This window comes from Opisthocomus hoazin, chromosome Z (assembly GCF_030867145.1).
Source record: "Opisthocomus hoazin isolate bOpiHoa1 chromosome Z, bOpiHoa1.hap1, whole genome shotgun sequence".
Taxonomy (NCBI): Eukaryota; Metazoa; Chordata; class Aves; order Opisthocomiformes; family Opisthocomidae; genus Opisthocomus; species Opisthocomus hoazin.
The window spans coordinates 80,622,973-80,641,335 of record NC_134454.1 but is presented as its reverse complement, the minus strand read 5'-3'; the positions used below and the strand labels follow the sequence as shown (position 1 = coordinate 80,641,335).

Below are 18,363 nucleotides of genomic sequence, written 5' to 3'. Positions count from 1 at the left end.
CACTTTCACTGGTACAAAAAAAAAAAAAAAAAGACAATCACACTAAAATCGGAGAAGCCTAACTAACTTCCACCTAAGGCTTTACCTTTCACACAACCAAGGCAATCTTCAGACTGCTAAAAACCTGATTAGCAAAACCCACCCAGCTCTGCTGCTGTCAGAAGACAACTCTCCTGACCGATTCTGATCAAAAGGGAGTGAATGTCCTGGAAGATTCACAGGACTTGACCTTATGTTTCAGTATCTACAAAGTCACTACTCTCATCTTTTGCTGCCTTCCTCCCAGAACGCCACTTTAGATAGCAACTGGCTGGACTTCCACATACAAAAAAAAAAAAAAAAAAGTCCTGCTCCCTGTCCTAACTAATTATAAGCCCCATGTTTGCAAGGGCCTGCAAGATGCACTAGTTACCAGCACTTGTCACTCACTGCAGTGAAACTTTAAGTAACAGAGACCTAGTTAGACTAACTGCATGTTATTTTCTAAGCACCATCCTCAGGAATATCAGAACTAGAGGATCTTACTAGACCATAACACAGCCCAGACCAAAGCTGTTGCCATGAACTAGACAAAAAAGAAAAAAAAAAAAGCCTGCACTGTTCCACATGGAAATATAACACATAGAAAATATGAATTCTCCTTGAGAAGCAGCAGTCAAGGGGATGCTGTGAGGAAGGGGAAACAGCATACTCACTTTTGGTATGTTTCTCTGTTTTAAAGAGGAATACTTTCAGAAAAGCTCTAGCCTGTTCTGATGTTCTAAGACCTGAAGGGAAAATTAAATGCATGTTCCTCCCATCTTTAATGGAGGGACCTCATTTCTTACCCCCTGTCATACAAAGACTTTTCTTATGCAAACCATCTCTAAAAGGTACCAAAATAAAAGAGATAATGCATTCCCATCACTGACCACACCACATGCTGTCAACTGACTCAGTATCCCAGGTTAGGAAGTATACAGAGACCACAGTGTCTCAGATGTGGTTCCTGCTGCTTGCACAGCCATGCACACAGTACTTCCTCCTGCTACAGTAGGAAGGAACACCTTGATAGAAGGGATAAGAAACATAAAACTTCAACAAAGTAGCTTTAATGATATTTTCTAGTTGCTAGTAGTTTTTCTTATTGCAGTTGGTATTCTTGCATGCACAATGCAACACTAAGTACTGAAAACTGTAGTGTGTAAGCTACAAGTCCTCAAAAGAAAAGGATGGACTGATACCTGGGAACAGAGCAAATATAACAGATGTAGCAGATGTAGACAGAAGTTGTCACTTTAGGTCATCAGAATCATTGCACACAGATTAATTAAAACCAAAGCAAGTCTTGGTTCTTTGTGAATAATTCAGAAGGCTGTAAGATAAAAGACTCTTGAATAATCCCACTTAGACAGCTCAGCCTTGGGAGAGCAGATGCACAGAACCATGAAGACAAGGAGGCACCAAGACGAAAACAAGACCGGAACAAAACAACCCCAAAGGACACAGTACACATGATCTCAGAACCAGGTCTGCACAGAAACAAAGGTAAACCAGCAGACACCGTGATGAAGAGTATGAACCTTCACCTGAAGACCCCCCACCGACCACCTGGAGGGGCCAACAGACATGCACGCAAGGTATTACCATATGCTAATTAGTTTTCAGAAAAACCATAAACATGCTAAGCATTTCTTGGAAATACAATGAATGTGTACATTGCCATTGTATCTAACCTGGAATGAAAAGGGTGTTCGGCACATACGTTTGGAGGAGAGATCCCCGTGTGCCTGGCACTGTAATAAGGGATACCTGCTTAACAGTATACATTGTACTGTTGAGTTATTACCAGATCTTCGAATCAACCTCCACTTCCAAGTTCTCTGCTCTCTTATTTTCTAGCCTAAAGAGATCAAAGAAAATACTAGCCAGTCAATACACAGTATACTCGCTGTTTATTCCATTACTGCTACAGTCAATGGTGAAGAACGATCAGTACTGCAAATCTCTTCACACCTGCTTTTCTGGGTAAAAGAATGGAAGTAAGAAAATGGAACAATCAATGAAGACAAACAGAAAAGGTAAAGTCCTCAGTCTCTTCCCTCCTAAGGTTTCCTTGAGCAGTGTCCAGTGAAAGAGCACTACCATGTCTCACTTCCAACAAAGCAGCTAGCAGAACTACAGCCTAGTCACCCCCAGCAACAAATACTCCGACTGAATTATACACTGCATTAACTAGAAGGCTTGTAAAAAACATTAACTAATACTTCAAAAAAGGAAAGGTTTATTGCAGCTGAGGGAAAAACTGATCTAGCAGGTTTTTCAGGGTTGAGAATCATTACCCTCTGCATCCAGAACTAACACAGCCTTCCTGAAGTCACACACAAGTGGAAGACAGGTGAGCAGAGTCTGGGACAAAAAATGGTGACTAGAGTTCTCCTGCTCAGGATTTGGTCGTATATTCACTCAAAGTTCAATCCACAGGTAGAACCCAAACAGTTTATTCCATTACAAATCAAGTTTCACCTGACATTTAATACCACACAACTGCAAGCCATCATCACAAATGGCATTCCTGCTCCTCTACTCCTTAACCACATACTACTGCTATTTCCCTTCAATCAGACTAACGATCATGCAGCTGCAGAGGGAGTGGGTTCAGTGAGCTGACCCAAGAGCAAACTAAACACTAAAACAAAACAGTGAGTCAGCTGAATAAGCTTATCCAGTGGAAAACTATGTGGCTATACAACTGCTGAATCTGACACAAGGGACAGGGATCAAGTTCACGAGGGAACGGAGAACCTGCACTTCAGCAGCCATGCATCATTATAACATAGGTAAAACAGGAGGCTCCACCTTTTGTTTTCCTGGGATCCAGTACAGCAAGACTTGACCCTGGTCCAGCCATCTGCACACAACAACAAAAACATTAAAAATGCCTTGAAGGCATTTTAAAAAATAAAAAAATCCCAGGAAGGGACTCTACCAGCAAAGTGACCTTGAATATATCACTATCTTATGGCATTGCTATTCTTTTGGTCACCAGTGGCGAAATAGAGATTTGTTGAGTCACCTTTACTGAGGAACACTCCTTAATGCCCAGCCTCATGGAGACACCTGTTAGCATTCAGTAACTCGCAGTGAAGAATACACTTAGAAAAATTTGGAGGTGCTTCTATCCAAACAAGAGGAGGATATAACCAGCCAACATTAGGACAGCCTGACTAACGCATCTTATGGTAATCTAGAACACAGTCCTTTCCCCCAGCCACAGAATTTTCTGTCTACATTCAGTTTTGGGCACTAAACTAGAGACTCAAACTACCCTAAAGTAAAAGCCACCAAAAGAAATCTTTAATAATTTTGTACACGCAGATAAATATTCGATCCTTTTGCTAGTCATCTGTGAATTTCACTTTCATATGAACAACACACACACGCCCACACTTTCCCTACCAAAAGCCCCACCTTGAGAAGGCTTGCTCCCTCTGCCAGCTCATCAAAACTCACAGCAGTCCCTCCAAGGGGGAAAGGAGGAAATCCAGACAGACTCGTCCAGGAAGACAGGGCTGTGTGACTTGGAAGTGCTTCAGATGGCTCCCTCCACCAAATAAATCACAAGGCAAAGCCTCTGCAGACTGTAATCATTTGCACAGCTTTCCAGTCTAACCAAGATGGAACTCAGGGGTCAGCTAGAAGCCTGGGTGAGCTCAGGGCACACACACACACATATGCAGGTGAGGAAACAGCTGCAGAGTACAAACCAAACAAGTTATAGATGTTCTCTTCAAAGAATACATGGAAGGACATATGATCTCGGGTCACACTCAGGCTGAAGGAAAAAAAAAGATATTTAAGTAGCCAAAGCATCTCAGATGAGACTGAAGTACATCACTAAAGCTGCACAGCACTTACAACCTTTGCTGTATTAACTGTGACTGACTTGTCCCAAAACCACTATTCCTCACACCTGTAGTGACACTGTCAAAACAGCTTAAGCTTGGTCTATGTCAGTACATGCAACATGAGCCACAAGCATACATCAAGGACACTTCGGATTGAAGCTTGTCAATAGTACCAACCGTAAAACACAAGAGTTAGGAGGAAAAAAAAAAAAAAAAAAAAAAATCTTTCAGTGGATCACTCCCCTACCAACCATTACAATCAACAGCTAGCTGCAGCCACAAGTAAAAAAAAAAAAAGCTATTCAATAACTAAAAAAAAATATTAAAAAAATAATTAGGAAAGCTAATCCAGATTAAACCCGTATCATAACAAAAAAAGGTGCTGAACCATAGCAGGAGCAGGGAAAAAGACAAGTACTGGGAACTGTCAGCTTTGGCTATTAAACTGTAGAGATGTGTATGTCAGTTATTCGCTCTGATGTAACGGCCCAGATCTAAACAGCCCCTAAAATTAACTGCTGTTTACACAGAAAAACAAACCGAGTAAGATTATTCACGTTAAAACCCGGGTAATCCAAATGACAGAAAGAAACAGCTAACACAAGCTGGGAACCATGCAGCAAGCACAATATCCAGAAGGAGGAACTTGCTCTGACTAGGGTTCTTGTAATCGGGGTGGCACACAGGAAGCAGCACGCAACATTGGACATCTCGCTGCCAGATCACAAAGACGCTCAGCACTTGTGCTCTCCCTGCCCCCTCCAGCTCCCTTCCCCTGTCGCCGAACCACGCTCTCCTGGAACAGCTTGCAAAGGAATTCTTTGAATAGAAACAGATACAAGCAACAGGACTAAAAATAGCCCAGCAAGAACAGAGACATTTGTTACGTTGTCACACTGGTGGAAACACACTCAACTGCATCAAAAAAAAGGGCACCTAGTTAATTCACACTAGAACTGACAACGAGGAAGAAAGTAGAAAGTGCCGCCATAAAAAAAAAGTTTTGGAGAGGAGGATTAATTCAGAGTTGCAAGTCATCAGATGACATTACAACACTTGCAACAAAAAGCAACGGTTAAATTACAAGCCACAAGTAATACAAAAGCAAATGCACTAAGTAATCAGTAAGGCTGTGTCTGTAAAGTGTGCTAAAAACCTTGTGATACCAGATTTTTGATCCTAGGTTCAAGACTTTTGGTGGCAACACCAAAGAGCTCAGATATCATTCCTGCCCCTGTACAGAGCCCGGCTCCTTGAACTAAGGAAAGATGGGGGATACTCCTTGATACTGAGGGAAGATAAACCAGTAGAGATCCCTGCTTGTGATACGTATTCAGAAAACCAAAGAAAACGAGGAGTCTTCCTGAAAAAAAACTCTTTTAAATAAAGCAAGTCATTCTAGAACATCTTTCTATAATTTCACCCCAGTGATGATATTTCTCCAGGTTCATCTGAGGCAACATGAGAACCCACCAAAAATCAAAACTTTACTTATTTGCAGTGACATATATGACTCTGAATACAAAGTTCCAGGAGGAAAAGAAACAACAGTTTCTAAGGCAGTACTAAAGCTTACCTTACTTCACAATCCTTATACTTTTACTATGCATAAAATCTTGATGAAAACTTACAACCATTTGGTTCAGCCTAGCTTTCTAAAGTGAAACACTGCAAAAAGCCGAGTCCTTTTTCAAGCTTATTGTCAGGTGCTCAGAGACAAGCAGTCACAGAAACAGCACTGAGAACTGAAAGCCGTAAGAGATCACTTTTATTTCTCTGGCACCTCTGGACTGCTCCTTCTACAGACAAGACCATCGTTAGCATTTTGTCTAGCTTTAAACAAGGTGGGTTTGATTAGTTTCCTTTGATACTAATCCTCACGTTGATCTGCTTCAGCCAGAAAACTTGGTTTTACCCCAAGCTTTCCCACTTGGTTTTGAGCATTATTTTCCTCAGGATCACAACTTCCCAGCTTGGTGTCACAGGTAAATTCACTTACTCTTTTTCCATCATTCTATAAGTTTGCATGAGGTCAGGTCTATCTGATCTGCACCAAAACAATATCAAACTGTCCAAAGACATGAAGGACCAACAATCTTTACAACATCAGATGTACAAAATGCTAGAAAGGAGCAGGTGAATAAAGAGCCCTCCACACAGAATTCAAATCTAAAAGCAGGAATAAAGTAATCCACATTATTCTTGCGGGTTTAATATTAATAAAGCAAAATGAAACTCATCTCCCACTTCTTCATTAGTTTCTTAACCTTTGTAAAACTTTGTAAAAATCTAAAGATACCAAAGAGACAAGCTGCTCACATAGGATGTCAAATTGTCCAAAGTTTCACTGTACTTCATTCCATACTTATTTTCTCTCCAGCATACGTGGGGGGAATCACCCACAGGATGCTTCTAAGACCAGCAGACAATGTTCCAGCCCCCCTCATCTTTACCTTTTTCTGCAAGTCTGGACTGACTTAAGTATTGCTTGGCTTCCACACATTTGCTGTCTTTGGTAGGCAGTTCTCACTCTCCTCCACCATTTCTTTCCAAGTCAGACTAGCTTATAATAAAATTGAAGAAAGGTGCTAAGAATAATTTTTTCTTAAAGTTTGAAAATCTGAATGGTCATATAAAGTTTTTCTTCAAAACTTCCTTCCTATTGACAGACCATTATGAAATTCCTTTTCAGAGACATTTATTCACTTATTTTTTTAAAGCTTACATTCTCTTTCAAACATATTTTTGTATTATGCTGGGTTATTCATTACTATGCTGTACTAACCTAACATCCCCTAATTCCACAGAGGTATGCTGGGTTTATATGCTCTGCAAAATGCCCAAGTAGAAAATCTGTTTCCTAAAACATCCCAAGAAGATATTAGTCACCTATTTATTTCACCAGCAGTCTAAAAGACAAAGCACTCTGCAGCAAGATGAAGTTACTTGCTTTTGAAAGACAAGGGACTTGCACACTTCACATCTTAAGTTTCTGAAACAGTTAGCTTATTTATGTCAATCACAGCACCTCACCCTCAGTACACATGTGAATACTGAGATTGCACCTGGCATACATATTTTGCTAACTGTGGTGTTCGACTCTAGCAACAGCATTAAAATATTACAGATATCAGCCTTAGACATCACACAGTACAAAAACTTTCCTGAACAAATGGTTTGGCAATGGCAATCTTTAAACACATTTCAGCAGAAGATGTGTTGTAAACATCAATTTTCTCCAAGCAAACCAAAAAGCTGTATGTACACAGAAGTCAAGCAAAAGATGAGCAAGGGACAACCAAGATAAAATACTACAAGTTTTAAAAACTGCATTACATACTTAAGTAACAGCTTTTTAATCACAATAATAGGTTTCAGTAATTTACAGAATGTTATGTAAAAACTCTAGCAAAACAAGGGTCTGCTAAGCACACTTGCTGTAAAAGCCAAGATGACACTGTAAATACAACCAACAGCAGGCAAGTTTAAAGTGCAGAACAGAATGATGCCTTAAACATGTTCTCAATTTAACGCACAAAGACTGTTTTTCAAGTTCAATGAATACATTGCTCAAAACATGGCTTTTTGCAAACTAGTAAGAGGCATCTGATTCACTAGAATAAGGGGAATATAAAAATCATAAAATGAAAAATGCAAGTTATCATTCTACATGACTACACTGATAAAAGCAAAAAGTCCAAGACACATTTAGAAGGGCAGTGTTCACGCAAAGCTGTTATCAACAGAAAGCAAACTGCTAAAAGGCTGCTCACTGTCTCACCTTCGGGACACTGAAACTCGCACTTCTGCAGGAGTTTAGGGTGGTTGTTTTTTTGAAAGCACACAAGCCGCATCTGAGTAGACACTGTCCTTTTGGTCCCTCCATTTTTCCATGTCTCAATACACTGCATTTAAACTTTGCTGAGTATACATGCAACTGCTGAGAACAGCAACTTCAAGGAGTAGAATTTTTACTTGCACTTATTCATGAAAGTCCATTTGAAGAGCTACAAATACATCCAAGAAAAATGTTTTGTGCTCTTTTTAGAATTTTTTTGCCAGAGGAAGAAGAAAGGGAAGGAAAAAGCATGTTTAAATAGATTACCTCATTCCCAAAGCCAGAGACATAACTTCCCTTAAAACCGTTCTAAGTTCTCAAATGTTATATACACAATGAATAAAACCCAGAAAATTCCCAGAACACAAAGGACAAGGACTAAGGCCTTCTATATCAGAAATTATCAGTTAGACTTTAATGTATGTTCTAATATACAAGCACATTTGGAACAAAAACCTCTGTACAACTGAATAATCACAAATCCTATCAAATTAAAAAAAGAATAAAACAAAGAGCCCAACCTATCAAATTTAAAAAGGTACAAAACAAAAAGCCGAAGGAACACAGTGAACACAGTGACATTAAGTGTTCAGAAAAACAAAGACAAAACCAAAAAGTCAACCTTATACAGTAAGGTGAACCCACAAAAGGCTGTAATCCTACTTCACAGACAACTGAACATAAACGAATGCTTATCCGGACCTCCCTTGTCACTAGAGATTTCACCATGACTGAAATGCAAGTTGTTTAAGAGTCAAAAGTACACTCATGTTCATCTAAAATTTTTACACTGTAAACAAGTATTTCTTTGGCTGAACTCATCCAGAGCTTCAGTTAAACATTCAGTTGCTGTGAAGGACTTCAAAGCCTAAGTTCCAGAAACATATGATAATGTTTTGATTAACCTTGAGACTCTTGGAGCAGTGATGTTTTGGATTTAAATATAACTGGAAAATACTCAAAGCATCTTCTATAAAGTAAGATTTGGGGAGCTTTTTCTTTCCTCTTTTACTGATCGGAAGCTTAATAAAAAACTTAATTTTATACAGGCTTTGGAAAAGTAAATTGAGGGCATCTTCCCACTTTTTTTTTTTTCTTTTAATTAGAAATTCAGGTCATTTTAAAAATACATACAAATTCTGAAAAAAGAGGGGTGGAGGCTAAATACTGTGAGTCAGTATTTCAACAAACTTTGATACATCCCAGAAGTTGAACTGCTTGGGAGGTCAATTCACAAAAAGTCCTGGAAGAGCTAAGCATACCACTTCTTCCAAGATGGTCTTTCAGATTTCAAGAAAGCAGAGCTCCACATCTCCCCAGCCACAAATATCATACAAGCCTAAAATGCAATAGAGTCACAATACCCAAATATGTGTTTGGATAAACCAACCTAGTGTAAAGCTCTATTATCAGTCTCTTACATGTTGTCTTCAGCCAAATGCGGCTTTAACTACAATAAAATAAGTGGAGTTTAGATATACATTTTAGCTAAGTTTAGCACAGTGTTTGAGATATGCTTATCTGAGGTCACTTCACCTAGCAGAGAAACTGAGAAATCTAAAGCTGAGATTTTTCAGCAAGTCTAAGAGGTGGTAACGGTCTCATTTTATTCAACAGAAGGACTAAGTGAATCTCTAAACAGAGCTAAATTTCCCCACTGTTATGAGTGCCAGAAGAGATAGCTGATCCCCTTCCCCTTCAACCTTTCTCCCTTAAAAAAGAACAAAGAGACCATCTTAAAAAAACTTTCACAGCATGTCTGTTCATATATAAATGTCTGCGAAAAAAGGCAACTCATCAATGCTGCACTACACACACTCATAAATGCAGAACAAAAATGCATTTATAGGAATACCAGGAGAAATAAGATGCAAAACATTCTCCCAGCTTTCCAGTTCACATTACTGAAGCCCTAGCCACTACACACTAACCGAGCAACACCGGTTCAAAAGACTGCAACACAGTCGCACTGTCAAATAATTCACCATGCAGACTGAATAGCCAATAGGTATGCAGAGAACACAGACCCCTTCCTCCTTCGCAAGTATTTCACCAGGGCCCATCGTTCCCAGCATTCCCGTTACTCGCTTTCAGCGCAGTTCATCAAAGCAGGAATTTTGTTTGTTGTTTGTAAAGACACACCTAAGGTTCACCAGCCTTAATGATATCATTTCTGCTGCTATGAGCCAGACTGGATAATTTGAACAAACAAATCAAAGTGGCAACCCATCATACCAGTGATCAAGAATACCAGACTCTTCCTCCATCTTCCCCAACCCCAAACCTGTCTTGTAACTACCTCCAAGCCACATGCTCCTCCTGCTCCTCCACAGGCAACTCATTCTGTTCCTCTCTCTCTACATGTCACATTAAGACCTGCATATTGAGTCAAGAAGAGAATGTACCATCAAAAGAACATGCTAACAACTGATCCTAACTTACCTCCAGTACCATGGAGCAACTGGAAGAGAAGGCAGAGTTGCATGTCAGCTCTTCAGTCAGGGTCTGTTGACAAGGGGGACCTACAACCACAAAACCAGTTCCCGGCCACCCACCACTCCGGAACAAAGTCCTGGTGAGGAAAATGATGCCAACTCTATTTGCTAAACTCTTTCATTTGTTCTCTCAACCTTCAGCTCCAATCCCATAAAAACAACTTGTTTTTTGCTAGGTTGAAAAGGTTTTAGTTACCACAGGCTGACTCAGTTTTCAAAAACCTGCTTGTTCTGGCCTGCACGGTAAGATGCATCACTCACTACGTTTTTGTGCACAATTTTGCTTAGATATTAAAATCAACTGAAAAAGGATGGTTCTGTAGTTTCCTGCCCTACATTTTATCATATTTTCTAATAGATAGGACATTTCATAACTAAAGAAACACCTAGGATGCCTTCTGCCGATCAGTTATTTTAACGGATTTCTTTATTGAGAAGAAACATGAAAGTTACAAATTTTGGCTTCCCTCTTTCCCCTGGCTGAAGTACTCAAAAGCATTCCCTAGCAATCAACAGAATCAGCAAGGGATATAAGTCACATACATATTTGAGGTAGGTTTCCTAGCAGAAACTAAATCTCACTGATGTTTCATTTCAGAGGACTGTACAAAGAGAGATGTCCCAGCACTTCTCAAATTCAAGATCCCTAACTATAAAGTAATTTTAACCATCTACTTTAATTAAACCTTTGTCTATAGTTGTGAGAGTCCTTGGGATTTGGGGGAAGGGAGCTGGATTTGCCAGAACAGGAAAAATAGGCTGATCCAGTTCACTTCTAATTTAGCAGGAGTCATATAATTCTGCAAAGTTTTGGCTTTAGTCTCACTAAAAAGTACTTTTAAAAATAGTTTTGATGCACACAACTTCATAAAATTAACTGATCAATATGCAGAAGTACAGTAAGCACTCAGCCTAACCTCTGCTAAACACTGTATGTACATTAAACCCTCATTCACAATTCAGGTAATTCCTAGACAGAACACACAGGACTTGGGCAGTTTTATCACTATGAGATAACCAAATGATTGACCTGTTTCTCCCTCACAGAACTGCTGAATTATAGTCTTCAGCTAGAGCCAAGACAGCCAATTACTCCTTCTTTGCAAGCACATAAATGATTTTGATCTCAAAAATGCATCTTACTGTGTTTTCACAGAAGTTTCCCTAAACGCATATCCCTTGTATCCTAACTCATGCATCTCTCTACCTATCAAGAGTCATGAATTACTGTTATCACCACCCCTCCTAAATTCAGTCCTTAATCCATCTCCTTCTCAAAGGCATGTAACAACATATAGTCTTGAGTTTGCCTGAAGAACTACATATGCCAAATAATTTAACACAACGAAGAAGAAAGCTTTGGGGAGGTTGTCTTCTCAATGTATACAAATACCTGAAGGGAAGGTACACAGCCAGAGCCAGGCTCTTTCCAGCAGTGCCCAGTGACAGGACTAGAGGCAATAGGCATAAACTGAAACACAGGAGGTTCTGTCTGTACATCAGGAAATGCTTTTTTACTGTGAGACTGACCGAGCACTGGCACAGGTTTTCCAGTGAGGTGGTAGAGCCTCCATCCTTGGGGATATTCAAGAGTTGTCCAGACACGGTCCTGGGCAACCTGCTGTAGGTGGCCCTGCTTGAGCATCAGTAGACGATGACCTCCAGAAGTCCCTGGCAACCACAGTCAGTCTGTGATTAAGTGAACTAAAAAGTGAAGGAAGTGTTATAACAGAAAAGCTGTTATCAAAAATGCCCCACAAGCTTCATTAGGGAGAACTCCAGCTCTAGCATTTCCGCTCAGACACTCACATAAAGAAAAACAAGTGAATGTCTATCTTCAGTTAAATCAGGCAGGGCAAAAGTCACTGGGACTTCAAATCCAGCAATATACACTGCTACATAAAATGGTGAATAATGAAAGCTGGAGTAAAGGTATAAAGTTGCAAAGAGTTTTATAGTTGCAAACATAACAGAGAACTATTCAAGAAAGGTAATAAGCGTCTTTTACCTAAGATGCAAAGAAAAGTTCCTGGGCATGGCTGCTATCCAGACATGAAGCAGCAGCAAAGAAACCCAACAGGTTGAGGACGCATGTCAGAAGCCACAAGGCTTTCTCAAACACTGAAAAGAAACCACTTTTGCATACTCCATAGCTTGCCTGCACCAAGCTCCTAACACTATTTCAATCTTTCTCTAAACACTATTTCGGACATTTACTTCTTGGTACTTACCCCATGTTCAAAACACTCAGAAATTCATTTAGTGGCTAATAAAAGAAAATGAAGCACAAGACTGGGAAGTGCAGTCCTGCTCCCCCTCATCACATCTAGTCACCCAAAGATAACATCAGTAACTTAGGTCTCTCTTATGTCAGTCTCAAAATGGATCATAAGTCAGCAATCTGAAGAACGTGTGACTGAAAGCTGAAATAAAAACCCAGGAACAGAAGACATCTGTCCCTTAGGCTACAACCCATCCAAGCCACAGATCAGAATTTTTCGAACACCATGTATTATATACAGTCCAAGAGCAGAGCAGGGTTTGACACCAAGATTACTTTCACATTCACGCAGATGAAACTGCATCTAAGACAACATGCAAGTCTAAAAATCAGGAAGAATGTAAACGCAGAAAGAAAAAAAAAGAAGAGATCAGCAACAGCCTTCAAATACAGGAAAACTTGGACAATGTGATAATAAAAGATACTGGTCACATGTTTACCATAAAATAGCCGTGATTCAGTTAACATTTAAAACCAAAGAGAAAGAGGAAACAAAAAAGCTTTCAGAAGCCATATGCTGCATTCTATATTATTATATCCACTGTCCTCAAAACACTTAACAAAACACACACAGTAGAAAAAAAATCTTTTTCTTTCCTCAAAAGCAATCTCAGTATGGTCTATAAAGCATCATCCTACTTCTAGGAACAGTTTTTTAATCATAAAAAATACAACGGAAATGTTCTAGATTAAACCTATGCTACACACAGTAAAACTGCAAAAGGACTTTCTCAACAGCTAAACACTAAAAATATTTAGTAATAAGATCATAGCTACTGAATCCAAGTTTTACACCTTCAAACACAGGGCTGCCTAACTGATAAGACAGACTTCCCTCCCTGCCTCATTAAAATTCTCATTAAAAAAGCGCAACCTGATGATTCAAATCTGGAGATAAAGAAAGTATTTGCGTTTTCTTCACTCATTGAACCTGCATCTTGTGCAGATCTGGAATAAACTGTATTTCCTGTACGATAAAGCAAAGAAACAAAACCATAAAGTTCACCATAGGAGCACTACTTCAGGCAAACCTTAAGTCTTGAGAAAGATCAAAGTTCTCTCAATCTGGGAAACATTTCACTGTTTTTAATGCAAAATACTTCACCCAGCCAGGTTAAGGACTCTTCCAAGCACATCTGCTGGAAGACTGATTTAATAAACTAGGGAGGAAGAGGAAAAAAAGCTTGACAAGCTTAACTTTAAAAGAAGCCACAATATCTTGCAGCTTCCACAAAGACAGCTGGACAAAAAAAAAGAAGAAAAAAGATCACTTCAATAGAACTGAGAAGAAGCAACTCCATCCAAGAACACTGCACAAAGTTGTGCACATAACCTATCTTACAAGTCTTACAATCTAGAGATAACATAAATAAAACAATAAGCTCAGAAAAACAGTTATGATGTACTAAAAGCAAGCCGGGTAAGCCATGAGAAGTTTGGCATCACACTGTATCACATCTAATCTATCTGTCTCTAGTCACTGTTGACTCTTCGCAGCACTGAGAAGTAGTGGGGGGAAAAGGGCGGAAGGTACCACACCTGTGAAAGCAACGACTGCAGGAGCCCCAGGTAGGCAGAGAGTTCCAACAAATTGCCAGTTAAGACGGCCAAAATTAAAGACTGTGGACTTTCACATTAGAGCAAAACAGAGAAATCCTTTGTAACATTTTTGTAAAATATGAACCTTAAGTAACTGCAAACGAGCTACTTCACAGCCTTTCATGACAGCTCTCACTTTAGTGAACGTAACCTGTTCAGGGAAGTTATATGAAAACTAATACAAGTCTCAACTAGGTCTTCTCTGAAAAGCAAAGAGGATGCAATGGGCTACAAGTGAGCAGACTGTATCAGAAAAAAAACAAAATTCAACAAAAAACTCCAGCAGAATAACAACATTGAAGTGGCTATTATGTGTATTTCCTCCAGCACCTTCCATTCAGTACTTGTGAGGTATACAAATACAACACTGAGTTTCTTTAATCTGTCATCTTCTAAAGGGGACCAGTCACTTGGCCTCTCTTTTACCAAGGTTATATGGGGCTGTTGCAAGCCCAAACAGGTCTTGCAGAGTCCTGCTCATGTCCTTTAACCAAATAAGAGACAAATATAAATAAAAACGTTAATAAAAGGTATAAAGTTGTGTTCCTGTTTTTCAGGAAGAACCTATTCCAGGTACTGGTACGAAACACCACTGAAATTGCAAGTAAACATCACTATGAATAGTAACACTATCAATACTAATTACTGTCATAGTATTAACAGTCCATGACACATACATTTCTCCAGCACTACTAATCAACATACTATTCTGCTATGATCAGTATCTCTAGGGGCACACCATCAGCAAATACAAAACATAACAAAAAATGGCATTTATGAGGAAATCATCACATAAAAGTCCTTGGAAGAAATATAAAACATCAAAAATCTGCTTCCAAGTTCTAAAATGGTAGCTTAAAAATTGGAAGAACTAAAAAAAAATAAAATAACAGCTTCTGGTAACAGACAAGACTTTTTTTGTTGAGTTTTCCCTTAGCTTCTTTAGATTTTAGTAGTGAGCCTGTAACTCCAAAGTCCGCTCAAACAGTCAAATCCTTTTGCAAGTCATGGCACCATGAGCTTTTTAAGGACTGGACAAAACTATGCAAGTGAAATGGCCTAAATTCCTGAATTTCCATGCGTTTATTTCTATTACTATAAACACTTTTTAAAATCAATATGCTAACAAAACTGGAACTAGAACAAGGCCAAATAGATCTTGTCGAATTCCCACTCCTCCCTCCTATAAGTTACCAAGATTGTTGAGGTTACAAACACAAAAGCTATCTCATTTTCCAGACTCTGCATCAAACTTGGTTTACACCCGTTCATCCAGTTTCTCCATGTAACCCTCCAGGAGTCCCAAAACATCATTAATGCTGCAAAGTGATTTAGCCTTGCTTGCTTTCAAGTTACCTAGTGTAAGGTTAAAAACAAATTCTTTAAACAAGTTAGGTCAAACCACCACAGAGAGATTGGGCCCAGGTATAAATACTGAGTCAGCCAGGTAGGAATCCAAAACCAGATTCCACTGGAGAACATGATATAACTAAGGGAATGGCTAAAAGGGCCTGGTAAATATTAAAAAAGCAAAGCCTCAGAAGGTTGAGTCGCTGACGTCTATTGTGAAGGGCTCCGTACCATGGCAAGTGCTGCTCCTCCAGCCCTGCACATCCTCCCCCTCCCTTCCCTCCACACACATCCAGCTCCAATTTCTGTCCCTGAAAAAAACAGCTGCTCTCACGCCAGGACAGCCCCTCCATTTCACCAGCTACCACTGCCCCAGAGGCTATCGTCTTCATTTGCTGCAGTATCATAAGCATTAAGCATTTACTAAAGTTGAAAGGACTAGAGACTGACTGCTGCTTGGCAGCTAGAGACAGAGTGGGCTGGCCTTCGTGAGCACCCCCTGACACAGCTCCACACCAAGCCCATGTTCCTGATGTGAACACACCTATGAGAAGCTTCAAACCAGGTTCACCCTGAACGGCTCCCAGGTGGCATTCAACAGCACTGGAGACATTTCAGCACATATTTTTAAATCTATTTCACATCAGAGTTCAGATCCTTGCTACCAGGTTCAAAGGTGCACCAGGCCCCTTTCTGCACTCAGTCTGTTGCCAGAAGGGTTTCTATCAGTGAGCTTTCCCGCTGTGATTGTCTTCAGCAACCAGAGCAAACACAGAAGAGCTTTCTTTTTTGTTTCCAAATGCAACATAAGCCAGCCCAACAGCAAAGCCCTGCCCTGACTTCCAGTTCTCAGCAACCACACATAACCAGGGGTGACGAAGGACTAGGTGAAGAAGGTTAACAGACAGAACAGTTCCTTCGTCACCATGTCCTCAAGTAACCTACTGTTGCTGCCGAGATGCTATTGTCAGTAAATTCTGTAGCTGTGACCATGACACGGCTGTCCTATCCCCCACCCCCACCGGCGAGAGAGCATCCGGGAAGGAGATGGAGAAAGACAACATGGAAGTAAAGCGCTACACAATGCGCAAATCAATAGTTATTCACCCACTCGTTCCCTTCCCGTGCCGCCAGCCCTCCTTCGGCCTGACCTGAGATTGGGCAGGGGCCAAAGGCATGCCCCCCTCCACCAGCCCCGCTTCTCCCCTGAGGGCTCCAGCCGCACCCCCTTTTCCTCACACACGCCTCCAGCCCACAGAGCCAGAAGCACACACCCGGCAGGGGAGGAAACCCCCCCTGCTGTAAGGAGATGAGAAAGAAGGAAAACGGGGTGCAGGACCCCCTCTCTCTAACGGAAGAGGGCGGAAAGCTGACCCACCTCTCCCGGCACCCACCGGGGGGAGGGGGGGACGGGCGGGCTCCCCCGCCTCACAAGACCCCTGGAGCAGGGGGGGAGCTGCCCGCAACCGCGGCCTACTCAGCGACCCCTACCCGCGCCCCTGAGGGGAGAAGGGACAGTGGGCGGCAATCTAGAGCAGGGCGAAGCTTCCCGCGGGGCGGCCTCGAGGAAAAGTAGGGCAGAGCCGCCTCCCCTCAGACGCCGCCGCCGCCCCCCACCCCTCTCCGCAGCCGGGCAGGGGCGGCCCTGACCGACACCCGCCGCCACATAAAACCTCCCGGCGGGATGGGGAACAGGGGCCGGGACGGGCCTTCCGGCGGCGGGGGGCGACGGGCCCGTCGCCCCCCGCCGCCGGAAGGCCCGTCCCGGGCGCCTCAGGCCGCTGAGGGAGCAGCGGCCGCGCCCGGACCGCGGTGTGAGGGAGGGGAAGGGGAAGGGGGAGGAGGACGCGCCCCGCGCCCCCCCACCCCGCTCCCTCAGCCGGCGGGCGCGCGCGGCCCCGGCCCCCCCCGCGCGGTACCTGCCCAATGTGCTCACAAAGCAGCAGCGGCGCCCACCACCGTCACGTGACCGCCTCCCTGCCGCCCTCCTCCTCCTCCTCCTCCACGCGCGCGCGAGGCCGCCCCCCCACCTTCGCCACGTGACGTAAAGCGACGCGACGCCGCGCGCTCGCCTACCACGCCTCGCCAGCGCGCGCCCATCCACCGGCCCTTCCGCCTAACGCTCCCCTCGCCCCCCCCCCCCGGCACCACTTGAGCAAGGCGGGGGAAGCCGGCCTTTTTTTTTCCCGTCACGTGATCGTAGCTCCGCCCCCGGCGCGGTTGGCCCCGCCCATGGCCGCGCTGAGGGGAGCCGCGGGGCCTGCCCGCCCCGCCGCTGCAGGCCCTGCCGACCCCGGGGGAAGGCCGTGGCCGCTCCGGGGGCGGCTCCGAGCAGGGTCTGACGCGCCGGCGGAGCCCCAGCGGCAAGGGTGGTCCGTCAGGCCGCAGGGAGGCAGAGGCCCAGCGCCCGGCGGAGCAGCCTGGGCCCCCGCGGAGCGGCTGTGGGAGCAGGGTGGACGCTGAGAGCCGTCGCTCGGCTCCTCTCTCGCCGGCCGAAGGAGCGGATCGAACCAGCCTTGGTTTTGTTTTTTTTTAAGGTTTCACTTGTTATTTGAAGGCGGCTTTCATTTTCCGCCATAGGGAGTTCTGGCGGGGCTGATTGCGAGTGGTCGGTGTGACAGATGATGGTCTGTTCATGTTCATTCGTTACGTTTGGTGCCTCCGTCCCAGGCAGCGTTCTAGCTGAGCTGACAAGTCCTGGGCTTCCTCGACCTCCCTTGTTCCTTCTCTGGTTATTGTTCCCCTGGGGGCTTCAGCCCATACCTGCTTGATATCCCAAACAATCTGCACGACGAGAGAGTCAAACAGTTCCTTCGCCTTCCCTCTCCGCAGTTGCTGAGACCAATGCCTGAGCAGACAGGAAACTGGAACCAATGCTGCGCTAACGTTAATTCAAGTGTTACACTCTTGCCA

General features: G+C 42.8%; 1 protein-coding gene across 6 annotated transcripts in view; it reads right to left on the bottom strand.

The window, feature by feature from the left end:
* Positions 1-17,448, bottom strand: part of UBAP2 (ubiquitin associated protein 2) — a 176,361-nt gene extending 158,913 nt beyond the window's left edge. For 5 of the 6 annotated variants that reach the window (XM_075447220.1, XM_075447224.1, XM_075447221.1 and 2 more), the window contains exon 1: positions 17,370-17,448. The gene's annotated coding sequence lies outside the window, so the exon portion shown is untranslated. Of the gene's footprint in view, positions 1-11,750; positions 11,773-17,369 lie in introns of those variants that run through there. The other variant, XM_075447225.1, reaches the window with a different exon arrangement.
* Between the last annotated feature and the right edge of the window lie 915 nt (positions 17,449-18,363).